The sequence below is a fragment of the Microtus oregoni genome, unplaced genomic scaffold, assembly GCF_018167655.1.
Source record: "Microtus oregoni isolate MIOR12 unplaced genomic scaffold, Mior012 000179F_ref0000403, whole genome shotgun sequence".
NCBI lineage: Eukaryota > Metazoa > Chordata > Mammalia > Rodentia > Cricetidae > Microtus > Microtus oregoni.
In genome coordinates, this window is record NW_024544837.1 from 111,219 (window position 1) to 132,143 (window position 20,925).

Below are 20,925 nucleotides of genomic sequence, written 5' to 3' on the forward strand. Positions count from 1 at the left end.
GTTATGAACTCTGGCTGCTCTTCCACAGGACCTGAGTTAAATTCCCAGTGTGCACACGGTGGCTCATGGCCGTCTGTAATGCCAGTTTCAGAGGATCCGATACCCTCTCTCAGACTTCTGCAAGCACTATATACATGTAGTACACAGTCAGACAAACACACAAAACACCTGTATACACAGAATGAAAATGAACAAGTCTTCTTTTACAAACCCGAGAACTAAACAATAGCAACAACAATTTATATTTGGAAATTCTCTCTGTGTTATTTAGGATGGCTCAGTAGTCCACTAATACCAGCAATAGTTAAAATGACTAAAAAATGACACACTACATCAAATAATACCATGATGTGAAGATTTTTCCAGACCAATATATATGGTTTTCTTCTTTGTTTGTTTGTTTTGTTTTTGTTTGAGTTTACGTATACAAGTGTTGTGTCTCCGTGTATGTCTGTGTTCCACATGTGCTCAGTGCCTGGGGAGACCAGAAGAAGGCATTGGATTCCCTGAGCTGGAGTTACAGATGGTCGTAAACCGTCTCGTGGATGCCGGGAGTTAAACCCAGGTCTTCCGCAAGAGTAACAAGTTCTCTTAACCACTGAGCAATTTTTCCAGCCCCCTTTTTTGAGACCAGAATCTCAACATGTACCCCAGGCTAGCCTAGAATTCTCAATCCTCCTGCCTCAGACTCCTAGGCTGGCAAGTGATCACCACTATGTCCATCCATTTATGATTTTTTGTGATGATATATGTGTGTGTGTGTATGTGTGTGTGAGTGTGTGTGTATTCTCTCTCTCTCTCTTTCTCTCTGTATATAGTTTTACTGTCTATTCTGGACTGGCATGGAACTCTTGATCCTCTTGCCTTGGCTTCCCCAGTGGTTTTATATTTTTGCTTCTCACGTTTATTTTATTAGTGCATACGTGTGTGTATATGGAGGTCAGAGGGCAATTTGCAGAAGTCTGTTCTCTTCCTCTGTTCTGTGGGTTCTGGCTTTACCTACAGAGGCAGCTCACTGGCCTATATGGCGGGTTGTTTGCTCCCTCGCTGGCTTTTGAGACAGAGTCAGGTATCACTTTGCTTGGCTTCACATTTATATTTTTATTTCATGTATATTTTTTTGGTTTTTTGTGGGTTTTTATGTTTTTGTTTGGTTTGGGGTTTTGTTTTGGAGAAAGGTTCTGGAATTCAGTATATACTAGGCTTGGTTTCCTTACTATCACTGTGATAAAACACCACAACCAAGGCAAGCTTAGGGCTTCCTGTCCAGTCACCGCCATGGCTGGAGAACGGCAGCGTGACATTAAGGCAGCAGATCATGTCTTGATCTGTAAGCAGGAGGCAGAGAGGCATGCTGGGGCTGGTGTCCTTTGAAACCTTAAAGCCCACCCCCAGTGACACACCCCTTCCAACAAGGCCACACCACCCAACCCTTCTCAAACATTTAGTCAATCAGAGACCATATATTCAAACACAGAGCCTATGGAGGCCATTTTTATTCAAAACATCACAAGAGCCTAGAATAACCTCAAACTTCCAATCTCCCTGCCTATGCCTTTGGTTGCTACATGTGCAGCTGTGCTGTGTGCAGCGCTAGAGATGGAACCTGGGTATCTGTGTAGGCCAGGTACTAGCTACATCCCATTTAATGATTTAAAACAAGTATAAGGTAATGTAGGCAGAGAAGAAAGATGGACTTCTCTATGGGAGGTTATAGATGTCTATGTGATGTAGGGTTTTGTTTGTTTGTTTGTTTGTTTGTTTGTAGAAAGGGTCTCTCTATTAAGTAGCCCTGGATGTCCTGGAACTCTCTATGTAGACCATCTGGTCTCAAATTCACAGAGATCTGCCTGCCTCTGCCTCCTGAGTATGGGATGGAGATTTCTTTTTCCAATCTGGGAGTTGAATCCAGAGCCTCTCCTGTGATAGGCAAAAGATCGACCCCTGAGTCAGGCTCCCTGCTTCCCAGCAGCCCTGTCTCAAGTTACCCCTGACTCAGAAGGGGGACTGCCTCAAAGTGTCAAGCTGGAACAGTATCCTTCAAATTCAACACTTTTTCCATTAGTAGGCCCTGATGTTCAGAGGAAATTGTCCCACTCTCCCACCTTATGTACACTTGAAATAAAAACTCAAGCCAGCACAGGGCAGTGGTGGTGCACACCTTTAATCCAAGCACTCAGGAGGCAGAGGCAGGCAGGTCTCTGTGAGTTCAAGGCCAGCCTGGTCTACAAGAACTAGTTCCAGGACAGACTCCAAAGCTACAGAGAAACCCTGTCTCAAAAGACAAAAACAAACAAAAAAGTAAAAAAAAAAAAATGAAGCCAGCTAGCCATGTAACACACAACTGTAACCCCTGCCACAAGAGACTGAAACAGAGCTGGCAGTCATGACGTGTGCGGGGCAGGAGATCTCTGTGAGTTCAAGGCCAGCCTGGTCTACGAAGTGAGTTCCAGGACATCCAGAGCTATTACACAGAGAATCCCTGTCTTGAAAAACCAAAAACCAAACCAAACCAAACAAAAACAAAACAAAACAAACAAATGAAACAACAATGAAAAAGAAGCTGAATCCGGGGCTGGAAAGACAGCTCAGAGCTAAGAGCTCTTCCAGACCCCTCAGGTTCAATCCAGCACCCACATGGCCGGTCCTGATCCTCTTAGGCTCCAGTTCCAGATGATCCACCCTCTTCTGGTGGCCTCCTTGTGCGTCAGGGTCACACAACCTAGGCATGTAGAGGAGGGACATATGTGCAGGCAAAACGCCTGTACATATGAAAAACAAAATTTTTAAAAATGAGGCTGAAGTGGAGTGGACATGAGGTCAGGAGGAATCACTGAGGGCTACACAGCAAGATCCTGTCTCAAAAAATCCACAAGCAAACAAAAAAAGGAATAATCTGGGCACTGGACAGGGGTGGCACATGCCTTTAATCCCAGCACTCAGGTTCTGAGTTCCTCGAGGACAGCCCTGGTCTACAGAGCTAGTTCTAGGACAGTGAGGCTACACAGGGGAGAGAGAGAGACAGACAGAGACAGAGACAGACAGAGGGAGAGGAGAGAGAGAGACAGAGAGAGAGACACACACACGGAGAGAGGAGAGAGAGAGAGAGAGAGAGAGAGAGAGAGAGAGAGAGAAAAGAGACAGAGAGACAGACAGACAGGAGAGAGAGACAGAGAGAAGACAGACAGAGAGAGACAGAGAGGAGAGAGAGAGAGAGAGAGAGAGAGGAGAGAGAGAGAGAAGAGACAGAGAGACAGACAGACAGAGAGACAGACAGAGAGGAGAGGAGAGAGAGAGAGAGAGAGAGAGAGAGAGAGACGGAGAGAGGAGAGAGAGAGAAAAGAGACAGACAGACAGACAGACAGACAGGAGAGGAGAGACAGGGAGAGACAGACACACACAGAGAGAGACAGAGACAGAGAGGAGAGAGAGAGAGACAGAGAGAGAAAGAGAGAGAGAGAGAGAGAGAGACTGAGAATCATCTGGGCTCACACCTTCAGTCCCCGCAGTCAGAAGGCAGGAGTTGTTGGCCACTCTGAATTCTAGGGCAGCCATGAACTGCACAGTGAGACACCATTTATAAATAAGCAAACAGAATCAGGATTGTGAACTGTGGGCAGAAGAAAAGTCCTTCATCTTCACTGTTTCGTAGCTGCCAGCTTTCCTTTTGTTTTTGGAGACAGGGTGTCACTATGTAGCTTTGGCTGGCCTGGAACTTCATAATTAGAGCAGACTGACCTCGAACTCGTAGAGGTCTGCCTGTCTCTGCCTCCCAAGCGCTAGGATTAAAGATGTGTATCACAACACCCAGCTAAACTGCTGGTTTTATCCTCTTTTCCTTTCACACACCTGAATTCTCTGACCAAGAGCTGCCCTTAGCTTCCACTGGTCTGGGCTGTAGCCCTGAGAGTGTGGTCTGCGCCGCCCCCTTGTGGTCATTTGGGAAAACTGTTTCCCTTAGTGGTTGACCTACCCACAAACCCACAGACCCCACCAGAAGTAGTAGGCAATCAGGTTGGAAAGTGGTTTGTGGTACAAATGCAACTTCAAGGGAAATCTCAGGTCTTTCTGATGTGGGATTTCCCTCTGTATGATGTGATTACCATTAATGAAGAAAGAAACTGCTTTGGGCCTATAGCAGGGGGAACAGAGCTAGGCGGGAAAAACTAAGCTGAATGCTGGAAGAAAGGAGGCAGAGTCAGAGAGAAGCCATGGAGCCGCCACCGGAGACAGATATGATGAAACTTTGCTGGTAGGCCATGACCTCGTGGTGATGCACAGATTAATGGAGATGGGTTAAATTAATATGTAAGAATTAGCCAATAAGAAGCTAGAGCTAATGGGCCAAGCAGTGATCTAATTAATACAGTTTCTGTGTGATTATTTCGGGTCTAAGTTAACCGGTTGAAGTAGCCTCTGACTACATCTTTTCACTCCATAAATTCTAGAGAAGCTACTAATAGTGGCCATAACATGGACTTATCCCACTTTTCTCTGCATCATTTCCTGACCTGTTTTTAAAGACCAATTTGAAACAAACTCTTTGCCCAGGCAGGTGTGATGACACATACCTGAAATCCTAACACCTGAAAGACTGAGCCAGGAAGACTTGACTCTCGAGCTAGAAACCAGGCTGGGCCACAGAGTAAGCTTTAGGCCGGCCTGGGCTTGATACTGAGGATCTCATGGAAAAGCTTAGAACCATAGCTTACACACACACACACACACACACACACACACACACACACACACCATCACTAGTCCCAGGAATGTGAGGAACTAGAGTTCTCAGTACCCTTCTGACTGCTGATTGGGATTGTTGAGGGATGCCCTTCTGTATGCTGTGAATATGTTTTATTACCATTGGTTAATAAAGAAGCTCATTTGGCCAATAGCCAGGCAAAATAGAGCTAAGGGAAAATCCAATCAAAGACACAGGGAAAAAGGAGTCAGAGTCTGAGAGATGCCAGAAGTCACCAGAGAAACAAGATGTGAGGTAAGAAGCCACAAGCCACATGGTAAAATATCGAATAATAGACATGGGTTAAGTTGTAAGAGCTAGTTAATAATAAGCCTGAGCTAATAGGCCAAACAGTTTGTATTTAATATTAAGCTTCAGAGTGGTTATTTGGGAACTAGTTTGTGGGAGAGAAACCTCCAGTTACAGATGGCACACAACTCTAGGCGAAGACCACTTGTTTGTTTCCCTGCTGCCTAGACTAGGAATAATCACACTGAAACTATATTAATTGCAACACTGCTTGGCCAATGATTACAGTGTATTCCTAGCTAGATTTTACCTCTTAAATTAACCCATTTCTATTAATCTGTGCACCCACCACGTGGGCGTGGCCTACCAGTAAGGTTCCATCCAGCATCCTGCATCTGTCTCTTGTGGTGGTTATACGGCATCTCTCTGACTCGGCCTACTCTCTTGCTATATCTTTTCCAGCCCTATTATAGGCCAAAGAAGCTTCTTTATTCACCAATGGCAATAAAACATATTCACAGAATACAGAGGGGAATCCCACATCACCTCACCTTTTCTGTCTAATTAAAAAGGAAGGTTTTAACTTTAACATTACAAGGTTACATACAACAAAACAGTTATCAAGCAAGAATTATAGTTATAATATTTAGTCCATTTACATTTGGCAAATTAAGGAAAATATTCTATCATCTACTCTATCTTTGTGAGTCCAATTTTTATATCTAATCTATCTTTTATCATAACTAAGGAAAACTATAACTATTCTTCAACACCATCAAAGACCCCAGAAGGATATAAAATTACCTAAGTTAACAGGAAGTACATTGCAATCAACTCCAAAATTCTGGAATTGACAGAGACATCTTGCTGCCTGGACAGTCACCCAAAGTTTTTCTGTATCATTGGGAAATCCATTTTCAGACTACAAGTCCATAGTATCTGGCAGACATTTCCATGAAGCAGGACATTTCAAAGACAGTTCCACCTATGTTGGCAGTTGGTCAGTCACTTTCTTTTGTGTCCTACAGAATGTCAGACAGACTCTTTTATGAAGCAGGAACCCTGAAGGATAGTTTTAGGCAAGTTCAGTAGTCATTTTTTTGTGGGTCCTGCAGTCCAGTTTATACAGCATAACTTCAAGCAGTTCAGGCAAGAGCAGTTTCTTGCCCAAATGGCTAGCAAACTCCATAAGGAGCCTCTTTGATGCCCATCTTCTTCTTGAAGTAATTGGTGCTACCAGGAGCAGATGTGCCTCATTGTCATGAAAAGTCCTAAGTTTTAAAAACATTTTAAATGTCATATTCTGTTAGCCTTTGAAAAGTTTGAAGAATACATATCTAACTGAAATATATCTCTATCTATCTAGAAAACCTAACTAATATAACTACAAGCTTGACTATTATAGATGATTATCTATTAACCTATATTTCTTAATTATACATTACATTTTTAAATGAGCTACACAAACACAATACCTTAATCAAGAACAGAAATATACATATAACAAAACTGACTTGACCTTAAATTTGTATCAATAAATCAAGATCTATATCATTGCAAAATATTCATCTATATAGCATAACCCCCTTTAATGTAAACAAACGTTTATAAACAATATTTGGGAATTTGGGTACAGTTCTCTCCAAACTGCTTCCTGATTTTTGTTGGGTAAAATAATTTTAGGGGTTTATGGAGACCTTTCAGGGGCTCTTGTTCCATCAAAGCACCTTAGTCTGGAAGGAATCCACAGGATCTCATCCTCTGTGGAAACAAAAGCAGAACCTCTTTTCCAAAGCAACATATCCTTAGACCCAAATTTCAAACTCGATACCTTTAAAATATATATGTTGGTTTAGCTTAGCAGCCCTTACAAATGAAATGTCTCTCTGTACTTAGCTCCTTCACAGTAAAAAAAAAATTCAAAGAAAACACAATAATGTACATAATCCAGACTCTCTGTGTATTTTCCATCTTATGTGGTTAATTTTTTTACTCCTTTAATCTATGACTGTCTGTACTCTGTCTCTTTAAAGACTTTGTTTTATTTTTTAAATAATTTGCTTCTTTTTATAACTCTCTATATTCTTTTTCTTCTATATCCCAAGGCTATGTACATTTTTAAACACACTGAGTCTCATTTGGAGGTCTTTTCCATCTGAATTTATATTTATTGCATGCATATCTGTAATTATTTTTTGACCAGGAGCACTTTTTTAAAAAAAAAAAAAAGGCTAAGCAGCTGTGGCTAGGACCAACTCTATTGTCCTACCTGTTGTTTCCACCCAGTCCAACATGGTGGAGGCATGCTTGCTACCTTTGAGAGCCATTCACGCTGCCCCAGCTCCAGGGTCACAGCGGGTCTATGTCACCATTAAACTACTAACAATGTGCTGCTCACAAACCCCATTTAAGTTCTTGGCCTCCTGAAAGAGTCAGAGTTCATGCTGGCAGCATGAATCAGGAAGCTGCCATTTCTAATGCTGAGTCAGTAAGCCTTTTCTTAAAGAAGCCACAGTCTCCTGCTTGCCACTAGCAAACAGAGCCCATCTGGGGAAAAAAAATGCTGGCTACCAAGAAGCCATGCTTAACTCTGTTCTTTTGGGTCTAGAATTCCTTTCCAAGTTTTTTCAGGTTCTTACATGGAAGTAGTCAAACCCACATTGGCATTCCAATCTGTAGTCTGAGGCTGCGTGTTTATTTCCTGGCTATCTAGTCCTGAAATAATCACACTGAAACTATATTAATTGCAGCACTGCTTGATCAACAGTTCTAGTGTATTCCTAGCTAGATCTCACATCTTAAATTAACCAATTTCTATTAATTTGTGTATTGCCACATGGTTGTGGCCTACCAGTAAGGTTCTATCCAGCATCTGGCATCTGTCTCCTTCGGTGGCTACATAGCATCTCTGTGACTTGGCCTACTCTCTTGCTATGTCTCCATAAGATTGGTTTACTGCCAATTAGCAAGAAGTAGATGGAAAACTATGCCGAAATTCCCAAAATATTGTTTGAGAATATTTGTTTTCATTTAAAGAAGGTTGTTTATAAATGGTTAATGTTCACAGTCAATCTCTTTCTAAAAAAAGAAGGATATGATATAGAAACTATAAAAAAGAGAGATTGCTAAATCTACTTTAATCCAAAACACAGCTGTTAATCTCAGAATATTTTATATAGGTTTGGATTTTGGTTTATTGATACAAATTTAAGGTCAATTTTCATATAATTTGTTATACCATATATATATATTTCTACTCATTTTTAAAGTTTTATGTTTATGCAGCTCATTAAAAAATGTAATGTATAGTTAAAAATATAAATTAATAGTCATAAGAAGTCAAACTTCTCATGTTAGGTTTTATAGATATGCAGAGATATATTTTTGGATAGATAGGTAATCTTTGAACACTTCAAAGACCTAAAGAACATGGTATTTAAAATGTTTTGAGTTTAGACCTTTCTCAACAGTGAGAGATGTCTGCTCCTGACAGCACCAATTACTTCAAGAGGATGATGGGCATCGAAGAAGCTCCTTATGGAGTTTGCTTTCAATGTTGCAAGGCTAGACATCTGGGAAAGAAACTGCTCTTGCCTGCTTCTGCTTGACAATATGTTATAGAACGTGGACGTGTAGTACCCACAGAAAAAAAATGACTGCTGAACCAAAACAAAGTTGGACAGTCCTTCAAGTATTCTTGCTTCATGAAGGAGTCTGCCAGACATTCTGCAGGACACAAAAGGAAGCTGATGAATTTTGCCAAAATGGGCAGGATAGTCCCTCAGATTTCATGCTTCCCTGAGAAATCTGCCAGTCACTCTAGGCCTTTGGGCTGAAAGGTGGATGTCCCAACTTTACAGAAGAACTTTGGGTGACTCTTCAGGCAGCCAGATGTTTCTGTCATTTTTAGAATTTTGAAAGCTGCTTACAATGCATTTTCTATTTATATAGGTAATATTATATCCTTCAGGGGTGTTTGATGGAGTTGAATACTAGATAGTTATAATTATAGTTTTCCTTAGTTATGATCAAAGACAAATTAGATATAAAACTTTAGACTCACAAAGATAGAATAAATGATAAGAGCATTTTTTAAATTTTGTCCAATACAAATAGACTAAATATTATGACTTTTACTCTTGCTTGATACTTGTTTTGTTGTATATAATTTTACAATGTTAAAGTTAAAACCCTCCTTTTTAATTAGACAGAGACAGGGAGATGATGTGGTATGCCCTTCTGTATGCTGTGAATATGTTTTATTACCATTGATTAAGAAAGAAACTGATTTGGCCAATAGGCAGGCAAAATAGAGTCAGGCAAAAAATCCAAGCAAAGACATGGGGGGGGGGGGGAGGTGAAGTCTGGGAGATGTTAGCAGCCACCAGAGAAGTAAGATATGAGTAGCAAGCCATTAGCCTCATAGTAAAACATAGGATAATGAAAATGGGTTAAGACACGTAAACTAGTTAATAAGAAGCCTAAGCTAATAGCTTGAACAGTTTGTAATTAATATTTAGCCTCAGAGTGGTTACTGAGGAAATAGTAACCAGAAAAGAAACCTCCAGTTACATGTGTTGTGAAGTGCACCTTCCCCTCTCACTCCACCCCCAACACACTTTGCAGGAAAAAACCCATACACATAAACATTTCACAAGAATCAAGAAAAAGCTAGTGGGGAAAAGGGTTAAAAAGCCAAAAGGGAAAAACAAGAATAACAAAAACTAAGAATGTGAATGAGAGGCTTGAGAGATGACTCGATGGTTAAGAGCACTGGCTGGCTCTTTCAGAGGACATGAGTTCCAATCCCAGCACTCACAGGGTGGCTCAAAATTGTAACTCTAGTTCCAAGGGACCAGACGCCCTCTTCTGGCCTCCACAGGCACCACACATACACACAATAGGCAAGCAAGAAAAATACTCATACACATAAAATGATATTAATTGTCTAGAGTGCCACTTGAGGTGAGAAAACTTTCAGGCTGGAACTTGTTTGGGTCACCGCACTGTAAGCAAAGGAAGAGAGTTGAAGTAGATGTTCAGGAGCTTATACGCAACAGTTAGGTCAATCCCCGAGAGGTAAGAGGGTCTGAAGCCCAGGAGAGGATGGACCTCGCACACCCAGGAGTTTCCACTTCCTCTGTCAATTTACTGGTCATGGTTAATGTGCCACTGGCTCACAGAGACACAGCATCTTTTGGGGATATAGAAGCCACACAGATTTCTGTCTCTTGTGGTGCTGGGGAAAGAGGAAGCTTAGTCAGATTCAGGGACACAGGAGAATCTGTCCCCTGTCTCTCATGTCATGTCCCTCTCAAGAGCCTTAACTGGCTGTGCATATTAACTAAGGCCTAGTATCAAATACCAATAGCTCTATGGCCTGACCTGTGGGGGATGGTGAAGGGAAGGAAGGATGAATGTCAGAAAGTCTCCAGGATGAAGGCCTCAAGATAGGGCAGCTGAGGTCTGTCAGAAAGTCGGGGTCTCCGATTCCTGCCAATCACTGTGTCTACAGAATACAGGGATCCAAGAGGATTAAGGGATTGCCCAGACTTTATAAGGGTCCCTGCACATAGACTCCTCTGAATGGAACCACCACGTACCTAGCTCCTCCTGGATCTTTCTCTGTACCCTAGGGTTTGTCACCAGGTACATGAGGCTCCAAGACATTGCAGTGGTGACTGTGTCAAACCCTGACCAGGACAGAACAGAGGGAGAGAAGTTAGGGATGTGGCAGCTTCGGGCACCTGAGCACAGGATGATACACTGAAGAGCACGCACCTGCTCCAAAGAGGTCAAAGATGACACTAATGACCTTATCATCTGACAGCTGGACATTGGCATTCTCATCCAACTTTTTGTCCTGACAGTGCTCAATGAGGCTGTCTGTGATGTCCCGGATGTGGCCCTGGGAGGCAAAGGAGCACAAGGTGAGACATACCTCAAGTCTAGTCCTACCTCTCCATCTAGGCCTGGTCCCTCCCTGCCATTACTGCCTTTGTGCAAGAGCTGACACTCTGAGGCTGCTGTCCTACTTGTCCTTTCCCTCTCCAAGTCTCCTTCCTACTTCAGAGAACTGGTGGCCCCAACTCACGGGACCCTTGAGGCACAGAGCCTGACACTCTTAGTGTTAGACGTTCTTGAATTTTTTTCTACTATGAGTCCAGGAGACATGGTTTTATCTCTTCCTGGTCCAACAAGAACTGGCCCAGAACTCCTATTTGGTGGCTTTTGTCTGACGGATGCACAGAGGGATTAACCAAGAGAAGTTCTAGTGCCCTGGTGAGAATGGAGTGTACTCTGCCACTGGCTTCAAGCTTGCCTGTGACGTTCTGGCCCTGGACCTGACCTGCTTCCCACCACCACCTGCTCCTCCACAGCCTCTACCTTCTCAAATGTTCTGTAGTGTTCCTTGATTAACTTCTAGATGAAGCTGTAGAACTTCTTATTCAGGTTCTTGAAGACATCCAGGGACGAGTTAGGTAGGTAGTGGAGGACAGGGATGAAGTCAGCTGGGAATCCAGAGGCAGTAACTTCCCAAAACTCATTACTCAGATTGACTATGCTAAGCAGTTCTTGGTTATCATGGTCATAACGTTGACCAAAGCACATGGCACAGATGACATTGGCTACTGACACCACCAAACACCTCTAAGGGTCTAAGTGACCATCCTCTGCCACCAGCTTCTGGAACATTATGATTAGGTATTACACCTCCCTGCTCACATACCCCCCACCACTCCCAAGTAGCAAAATAATGCAGAATCTGGGTCTGAGTCTATGGAGAATCTCATCAACACATCCTGGGCTAGGCTCTACTGGGCAACCCATACTGATCCAGAGTCTTGTTTGAAAGCCATGATCTGCCCATTGCTGATGAAATTAAAGCTGTAGAGGTCTGGACGGCCCTTGAAGTCATCTCCCTTCTTCACCAGGGCCTGCCGGATGGTGTCCAGGCCACTCAGCACCACCACAGGGGTGGAGCCAATGTGGATCTGCAGCACATCCCCGTACTGCTTGCTCAGCTTGGTCAGAGACAGGTGTGGGTTCTTCCCCAGAGTCAGTATGTGCCCAATGATGGGCCAGCCCCAGGGCCCAGGTGGACTCTTCAGGCCTTTAGGGATGCTGGTCCTTGTGGCTCTGACCACCCAGAATCCAAGGCAGAAGGTGGTGATGGCCAGGAGCAGCTCTGTGGCTGACAGGAAGGTTAGAAGTCCATATAGGGAAGGCATCTTCTAGGTGGCTGCTGAGAGGAGAGGCAAGAAAAGGAAAGACAGACCATCAGACTGAGGGTGAGGGACGGATTTCCTAAAGCGTCACCATGCTGGTCAAGGAAAGGAGAAGCCTGTCACTGGGCATGGAGGGAGACAGGGATTGTTTGTTGAGCTGCCACTCTGTGCCAAAAATTCCACACACAGTAAGGCTGGGGTCTCGTGGACTGAGCTCTTATAGAGAAGTCTCTGTACCCTGGAAGCAAATTGTGGTTTGGTTTTGATCATATTCCTCCCACACACAGACGTTTCTTATTCAATCTCGAACCCAAACCTACAAAGAAGGCTGCAGTGAGACTCAGAGAGGGTGAGTGACAGTCTCAAAGTTGCACAGCTAGGGAATTTGAATATTCTTGCTGCCACTCACTTCCAGAGAGCCTCTCTGAACTGCTACTGTGAGATTTCAAACAGCGACTTCCAATGTCTGTGGTCTCCATTCACCCCAACGCTGTAGTTTCCTTTGTCGGTTTTATATCCATCATGAGCAGCAACCTAAGCAGTGTCTGTGTCTAAACACAGCTTTGGACCACCCAACCAATTCCAATAATTGCACAATTAGCACAAATCACACAAGCAGTCCCGTTGGGTCCTACACTTTTTGGATGCCATGCTATTGGGGAATTAGAGATCATTTGCTCCTTCGGCCTCACTTCATAGTCTAGCAGGGAAATAGGCCTCCAAATGGGGCACTGACTTGCCCAAGTCATCCAGCAATTGCAACAGAGTCAGGATTCAGAGCTATTAGGGAAAATTCCACGGGATTTCCAGCTACTATCACAGGTGCCTCCCTTAGAAAAACAAAAAATTTGAGTTCTCAGGTCACTCTGTTCATCCTAGGATCTAAAGAATTCCACTTAACCCTGGTAGAGGACAGGGATGCAAGGGGACAGAAAATCAGTGCCCAAGCCACATTCCTCTCAGCTCTAGTGCTCTGAGTTCAACAGAGCCACACTTTAATGGCAAATACACAGACTGCCCTAAGGGTGTGCCCAGCCGGGAGAGTCGTTCTGCAGTGACATCCAGTCCGGTAGTTTGAAGAAGTCGCTTTACCTTTCGGGCTTCAGTGACGTAACCCAGAGAGGTAAGACAAGATTGCCCAAGTCAGCCAGGAGCTGGTGGTGCAGGCTTTTTAAACCCAGCACTCAGGAGGCAGTGGCAGGCGGATCTGTGAATTCAGGGCCTGTCTGGTCTAGAGTGAGTTCCAGGACAGACAGGACTACACAGAGAAACCCTGTTTTGGAAAAACAAACAAACAAAAAGAGATTGTCCAATTCAGAGAGTGCAGATGCTAAAAAAAGATCTGAATCACATAAGACAAGAAGATGTATAGTTCCTACCCCAAATACTACAGCCACCTTGAAGAGAGGGGCTGTCCAGAGGAGTTAACTCACAAAGCATACTGGAGAATTAGTTCCTTCAATGTAGTGGGGAGAGCTCCAGCCTAGGTGTGCCTTGATTTCTCCTTCAACATAATTGGTAACCCAAGGAAGCCTTTGTAAGATGGAAGAGCCAGGGGAAATACAACTCTTGTTTCCACCAGCTAGCAATCTATCAAGCTGGCTGTATCCCAGCAAGGATGGAAGAGTCAGTCAGCAGGACAGGGAACCCCTGAGCAGTGGGTGGTTCCAAGGCTCCTGCTGAGCACGGCAGAACTCTCAGCTCTGCCATGCTAGCCTTTGGGAGGGTGGAGGCTATCAGGGGTAGTTTTGAAATAAGACGGAGTACACAGGAAAAGTTCAGTACACCTCCTCTATCCACCCTACCCACCCAGAGAGAGCCCTCTACCCTATTGGCAGTCCTGAGGAAGGGGTTACATGTGCATGCAGGAACGGGGAAGCCCCCAAAGATCAGTGAGGCAGTGGGAGTTGACCTGAAAGTGTAGGGTATCTCATTTCCATCTAAAGATCTGACACTAGCTACTGGACCTTAGGCAAATCCTTTTAGTTCTCTAGCCTCAGTTTCTCCCCTAAGGAATTTCCTGATCACAATAAAGAATCTTAGTGTTCCATCTTGGAGGGGCTACCCAGCATTCCATCATCCAAACTTCCTTTTCTTGGGAAGGAGGGGCAAACCAGGAGCCCCCAGTACTCACCTTCGTCTGTGAGGAGGTGCTGAACCCACGAGTGCTGTCTGGGGATCCCAAGGAGGATCAGGAAAGGCTCCAAGGAACTACCTACCACCTTCAGGGTCAGGGTGAAGACACCACCACCTTTATAGGACCTTGATGTGGGAGGTGATGTATGCTGTGAATATGTTTTATTCCCACTGGTTAATAAAGAAGCTGCTTTCAGTCAATGGCTTAACAGAGTAAAGCCAGGCTGAAAAGATATATATATATATATATATATATATATATATATATATATAGAGAGAGAGAGAGAGAGAGAGAGAGAGAGAGAGAGTGTGTGTGTGTGTGTGTGGAGACAGAGAGATGCCATGGAGCTGCCAGAAGAGAAAGAAGAAAGCTGCCAAGTGGAACCTTGCCGGTAGGCCACACACCCCATAGTAAAATATAAAGTATTAGAAATGGGTTAATTAAATATGTAAGAGCTTGCTAGAAATTTGCTAGACTCATTGACCAAGCAGTGTTTTAAATGATACAGTTTTGATTATTATCCTGTTGAGGGAGGATCTTGAGGGAATCCTGGGGCAGCATAATAGCTAATTTGGGGGGGAGGGCTGCATCCCAGACCACGGGGATTCCTTTCCACTATTTTATGCAAGGAAAACATTGGGTGTGTAAGATTTTCTCTCCCACTTCAAGCCAATGGGTGCCAGGAAAGCCTGGTGGAGGGAGAGCAGCTGGTTGGTGACTTGGTGACTTTTCTTGCCTGGTTCCTGAGTCCAAGCTCTCATGAGAAGCACAATGACCCCAGCCCCGAGGATGGACAGGAAGACCAGTGGCGCCACTGGATGACTCTGTTTCCCTCAGATTGGGTACCAGCTTATGATGCATGTTCGCGCTGCTTGATCTAAGGTTGAGGGTGGCTGGTGAGCATGCAGATCTCACCTTTAATGTCACCTATTGCAAGCTACAAGCCTGGCAGACCCCTCTTGCAGCTCCCACTGGGCTCCCGGGGCTTGCTAGTGTTTTGTATACAGAGGCAGACCACAGAGAAGTAGCTGAGGAGCTACTTGCAGATAGTGGAGGAAAGGGTGATGGGGGATCCAGGCGGTCTGCAGGGGGCATAGGGGCCAGTGGGGAGATATGCATGGCACTAGGCTCTCGGGGGGCCTGCATGCCTCAGCATGCTCCGTCCTCTGGGGCAGAGGTAGGCCTGCCTGTCCCTGCCCCACCTGGCTGGGGATGTGGTGCCCCGTAAGTGACAAATGGCATGAAAAGAGCCATCCAGCTCAGAAATGGGCACGGGTCGCAGCCAAGCTAACAGGCAGAGGGGGAGGAGTGAGGCTCTTAAGGGCCAGTTTCTCTGGGCGTTGGGGTGGGTCTCAAGAGAGAGAAATAATCTAGGCTTTGCAAGAGCGCAACTAGACCAAGTCAGGCAGTGCAAAGGGCCAGGCTCGCGTGCGAAGCTCAGCATCTGCCTGAGAGCAAAGGTCTGACAGCCTGTGTCCACACTTTTAGTGGCAGGACACCCAGCAGCACCACCCAGCACACCTAGCTGGCTGTTTGGAGGTGCTCTTTGGCCCTGAAGGGTGCTCCCTCAGTAAGAGTCTAAGGAGAAAAGCTAAACTTGTTTGTTACCTTGGCTCCACCTGTTCCCAACTAACATCTTCACCTGCCCTCTCCTGTGAGCTCCCGAGCCCAGAAGTAACACTGCCATCTGCTCTGGGACCAAGACCGGAAAACAAAACAAAACAAAATTGAAAACCAAACTCATCCACCCCCTCAGCAGCCTCTCCACTCACAAGTCACCCAAGTTGCCCAAATATTCTCAAGTGCCTTCGATGGGCTGGATGCTAGGAGCAGAATTAACAGTGTTCCTTTGATGGCGTTTATCATCTGCTGGGGGAGACAGGTGATAAGAAACACAACACAGAGACAGAAATAGTGCAGAAAAGGGGGCGCAATAGAAACAAAAATGATAAACAGAGGTCAGTTTGCAACTGCAGTGGGGTTGTCAGGGGTGTGATGCTGTCTGAGATGACACTGGGCAGGGGTAAAAGTGTCGAATGAAGAATGAAGCCTCCCAGGTACCTACCTGGGGATGCACCTGTAGCGGGTACACCTCCTAGACACAGTGGCTCCACAGGGCTAGTTATGGGTAGGGCTGTGGGAATGGGGGATGTTCTCTTGACATTTGCCCCAGTGCAGGAAGTACCTCCCCCCAACAAGGAAGATGAGAATCTGTAGTGTGGGCCTGGTGTGACCTGAGCAAGATTACTCAGGCTTCTCTGCTGGAAATAGACTGAAGGACCAAGAACACCTCTGTTCATTTTGACATCTGTCTAGCCCCGTGGTTACAGTCTCATCAAGGCCCCTATCACTGCTCCCTAGAGAATGGAGTCCTCTTTGCTTTTGGACTCTGTCAACTCCTTCCCCACTGTGCCTTCCAGAGTGTGAAAAGCTTTCTGTTACCACTTTTGCTCAGATCCTTTGGTATCTGAAGATAGAAACTAGAACCTCTTGCAGATTCCACCAGGTCTGCCTATCTAGGCTTCTAGTGGTCCCCATTTTAAGTCTTCAATAACCCATGTACCCCCCATATCCTTTCCACAGCAAGTTAGAGTTCACCTGATATCAGTTCCAGCACTTCTTCATGGCCAGTCTCAGGACATCTGACCCCATAGCTATGATCCTTATCCAATCTGCTTCTTCTTCCTCTATGCCCCAATGTAGGAAATCCGCATGTTGAAATTTAATGAAGTATACAAGTCTTTGTGAGGAAGAAATGGTTGCCAAAACTGCATTCTAGAAGAATACATGGCATCAGTAGCATTGAGCCTCCAGTACATAATGATAATGATTAGGTAACAAGTGCTGGCCATGATGGTACAAACCTATTAACCTAATCCTTGGGAAGCTGAAGCAAGAGGATTTCCATGAGTTCCAGGTCAGTCTGGGCTACATAGTAACAGTAGCCCAGCCAGGAGTACTGAGCAAACATAGGAAGACTGGCAAAAATAAAAACAAGGAGGAGGACAATGAGGAATAGGAGAAAAGGAAGGGGAGGGGATAAGCTGGGCAACAGAACAAGCAGGAGACATAGGAGGTGGAGTGGCCTTCTCAGCATCTTCACAGCCGGTCCACTCACTGCATCTCTACTCAGACTAAGACATTTCCTGGTACCCATTTTGGAGCCAGAACCAGAGAACTGCAAGAGCTAGTGCAGACATAAATCCTGGCCAGGAAGTGGGAGGCAGACCCTTCTAGATCCCTCAGCCTGCTCTACAGTCACTGTCTTCCTCCTGTTTCTGTTGTCCCTAGCAACGCCTTAGCTCCAGGGAGTCGTGGAAACCTGCTCATCATGGCTGGAAGACCTAGTTCTCAGACTTGCCACCCTGAACACAGGAAGCCTCACTGCTTGGCTCCTGTCCTCAACCAGGCATTTGACTCCAAAACCTTCATTAGCTAATAAAGGCAGTCTCTCTTTTCCTTCTCAGCTGGAGAAACTGAAGCCAGAAGGAACAGGCACAGTGACCTGGGGCAGATGAAATCAGAGCCTAAATCTCTGGCATCCTGCTTCCAGGCTATGGATCTTCCTGCTAAGGGAAGCTGCAGGGCCACAAGCTCAAGCTCTAAGCTAAGACCTTCATCTCCCCAGGCCCTGTGCACTAGAAAATTGGGAACCTTACATCCACTGTCACAAAGACTTGTCTGGGCTAACAGCCACATTGGAAGGAACAGGGCCCTCGCTAATCCCTGTCTAATTGACAGGCAGAAGGTTTGGAGACCTTGGCACAGAGTTTAATACCCAATCCAAGTTCAAAGTTTATGCCTTTGCGTGAGAAGCTCCTTGGCTTTCTGAGTGACTGATACCAGGAACACATTGGGAGGGTGAGGGCTCTTGGCTGGAGGGAGGCAAACAGCTTGGGAGTCATCCTGACAGAGTCAACAGCTGGGGGATTCTGGTCAGTACTGCTGAGGGCTAGGGAGCAGAAGCTAGGAATGAAACAAGACCCTACAAAAATCTCTTACTCCACAGGGAAGAGAGGAGCCACACCCCAAAGAAAGCCTGGGCAGAGCCCATAGATGATACAGCAACCAGAGAAGACTGAGGCAGGTGACACAGAGATTCTGGGGCACCTGAAGGAACGTGAGGAACTTAGGGGAAGGTATTGATGACCTAGGCAGGTGGCACAGCATGAACAAAAACAATAGTGGACGGTGGGAGGAAGAGTGTGGGAAGAGTGGAGTTTGTGGAGATGTGGAAACTGTCACTTGTCTCTCATTGTGTCCTCTTCCCACCAGTCACCCTCCAGTGCAGCCAACGTATGAGCCCTGAGGACCTTCCCTATCTGTGCCCAGAGATCCACTGAGATTCAGTCGGTAGAACCCAGGCTCAGATGGCACCGCCCTCCACTGCCTGACTCTTGCCTGCTGCAGTTAAAGCAATGTTACTTTCCTAGGACAGTCTTGTTCTAACGCTGTGGTTGTGGTCAGTCTTGATGGTCAACTTGACGGAGGGTAGAATCACCATGGACACCTCTGAGTGTTCCAATGTATTTCCAAGAGATTTGACTTTCAATGTGGCTGGCACCGTCTCTTGAGTCTGGGTCCAGGACCAACTACAAGGGAGAAAGCCAGGTGTAGCCGCATTCACCTCCCTCTGCTTCCAGACAGCAGATGCAGCCTGGCCCATGTTCCTACTGCTGTGCCCTCCTACCACAATAGAGCCAAAGAAAGCCTTCCTTCTTCAGACTGTTTCCCTCAGCTATTTTACCAGAGCAGCAGGAAGTCATGAGCACACCTGTTGTCCTGACATAAATATTTAAAGTGCCTTCTTTTATTCTTAGAAGATTCTAGACTAGTTGGGGAGGCTCCTATATTGAGTTACATGGTCACCCCATTGATGGTGGACTTCTGAGGTTTCTGTAAACCAAGCATTTAGAGTCCTTTCTACTTTCACTTCTGTGTCAACTGTCCTTTGGGGACAGCTGAATTCCTACTCTGTACTTTTAAGTCCCTACCCCAGGCTAGGACAATGAAAATCCATGCTGGGGAGTGGTGACAAACACCTTTAATCAAAGCACTGGGGAAGTAGAGGCAGATGGATCTCTGTAAGTTCAATGCCAGCCTGGTCTACAGAGTGAGTACGAGGCCAGCCTGATTTACAAGAGTGATACCATCTCTCAAAATTAATCAACCAGCCCCACAAAACAAAAAACCAAACAAACAAAAGAGGTGAAGTCAAGCAGAAAAACACCTGCTTCTTTTATCTGATATGTCTTCATTTTCGTGTACATGCTTTGCATTTTCCAAAAACTTATTAGGGCTGGAGAGATGGCCCAGAGATTAAGAGCACTGTCTCTTTTCCAGACTTCCCGAGTTCAATTCTCAGCAACCACATAGTGGCTCACGGCCAGCTGTAATGAGGTTTGATGCTCTCTTCTGGCCTGCAGGCATACATGTAGGCAGAATACTATACATAATCATATAAAATTATTTATTTATATTTATTTTTATTCTGTGGTTGGTGTTTTGCCTGCATGCAAATCTGAACACCACATATTTGCCTCGTGTCCCTAGAAGCCAGAGGATCTCTTAGAACTGGAGTTACAGCCAGTTGTTAGCACCCACATGGGTGCTGGAAATCAAGCCTGCGTCCTCTGAAAGAGCCGCCAGTGGTCTCAACCACTGAGCCATCTCTCCAGCCCCCAACCCTGGACCTCTTTATATCTGGGCTGCTGATGGAGGGTGCTGCCTATCCACTCTGGGGCCATGCAGAGATGTGTTTCGTAGTTGATTCCAGATCCAATCAAGTTACTCAAGATTAACCACCAATATGTGCTCCCTTGCACAACAGTTGCATAACTGGTAAGGCCCAACACTTTGATTGGATTTGAAGCCTGCTAATAGCTAGTAGCTGGCAAGCTCCTAGGCTCTGATGGGATCACTGCTACTGTAGTTTTGCTGAATGGATGTGTTGTCAAACTGCCTTCTAAATGTTTGTATTTATGTCCACGGATTAGGACTATTCCTACTTTGATGAGAGAAGCTTCTTTTTACAGTGGGAAGCAGTCAATGCCAAGACTTAGAACTGGTCAAAGAGCTAAGAATAAGTGACTGTTAAATGCTCAGCCCCAAATGTATCATTTGATGTGAGGTTGTATGCATGTAAGATTGGTTCATCTGCATCAACCGTTTGAAGGCTTGGAGAAGAGGAGCTGGAACATCTGTGAGAGCTGAGGCCGTGATAGGGTGCTGCTCACAGCAGCTCTGGTTACCTGACAAGACCAGGCCAGTCAATGCTCAGTCATAAACGGGAGAGGGAATCATGAGGCCCCATCCTTTTCTGATATGGACAGTCAATGGTTCCTGGAGGAGGAAGAGACATTTTTCCTAGTGGTATAGCCACTTGTAATTTTTCCAATCTCCTGAAAAAAAAAACAAACCTGACACCTGTGCTCATGGAAGAAACCCTAGTCAAAGAAAGACTAGTGGAGAAGAGGAAGGGAATCAGTGGGAGCCGAAGGTGATGAGAGAGGGTGGTGGGGTGAATATTATGCTTAGACACATAAAACACACCTATGACAATGTCATAG

At 45.2% G+C, this 20,925-nt stretch overlaps 1 pseudogene; it reads right to left on the bottom strand.

Moving 5' to 3' along the window:
* Nucleotides 1–10,138: 10,138 nt before the first annotated feature.
* LOC121445358 lies at nucleotides 10,139–12,282 on the bottom strand (annotated as a pseudogene).
* Nucleotides 12,283–20,925: the final 8,643 nt, after the last annotated feature.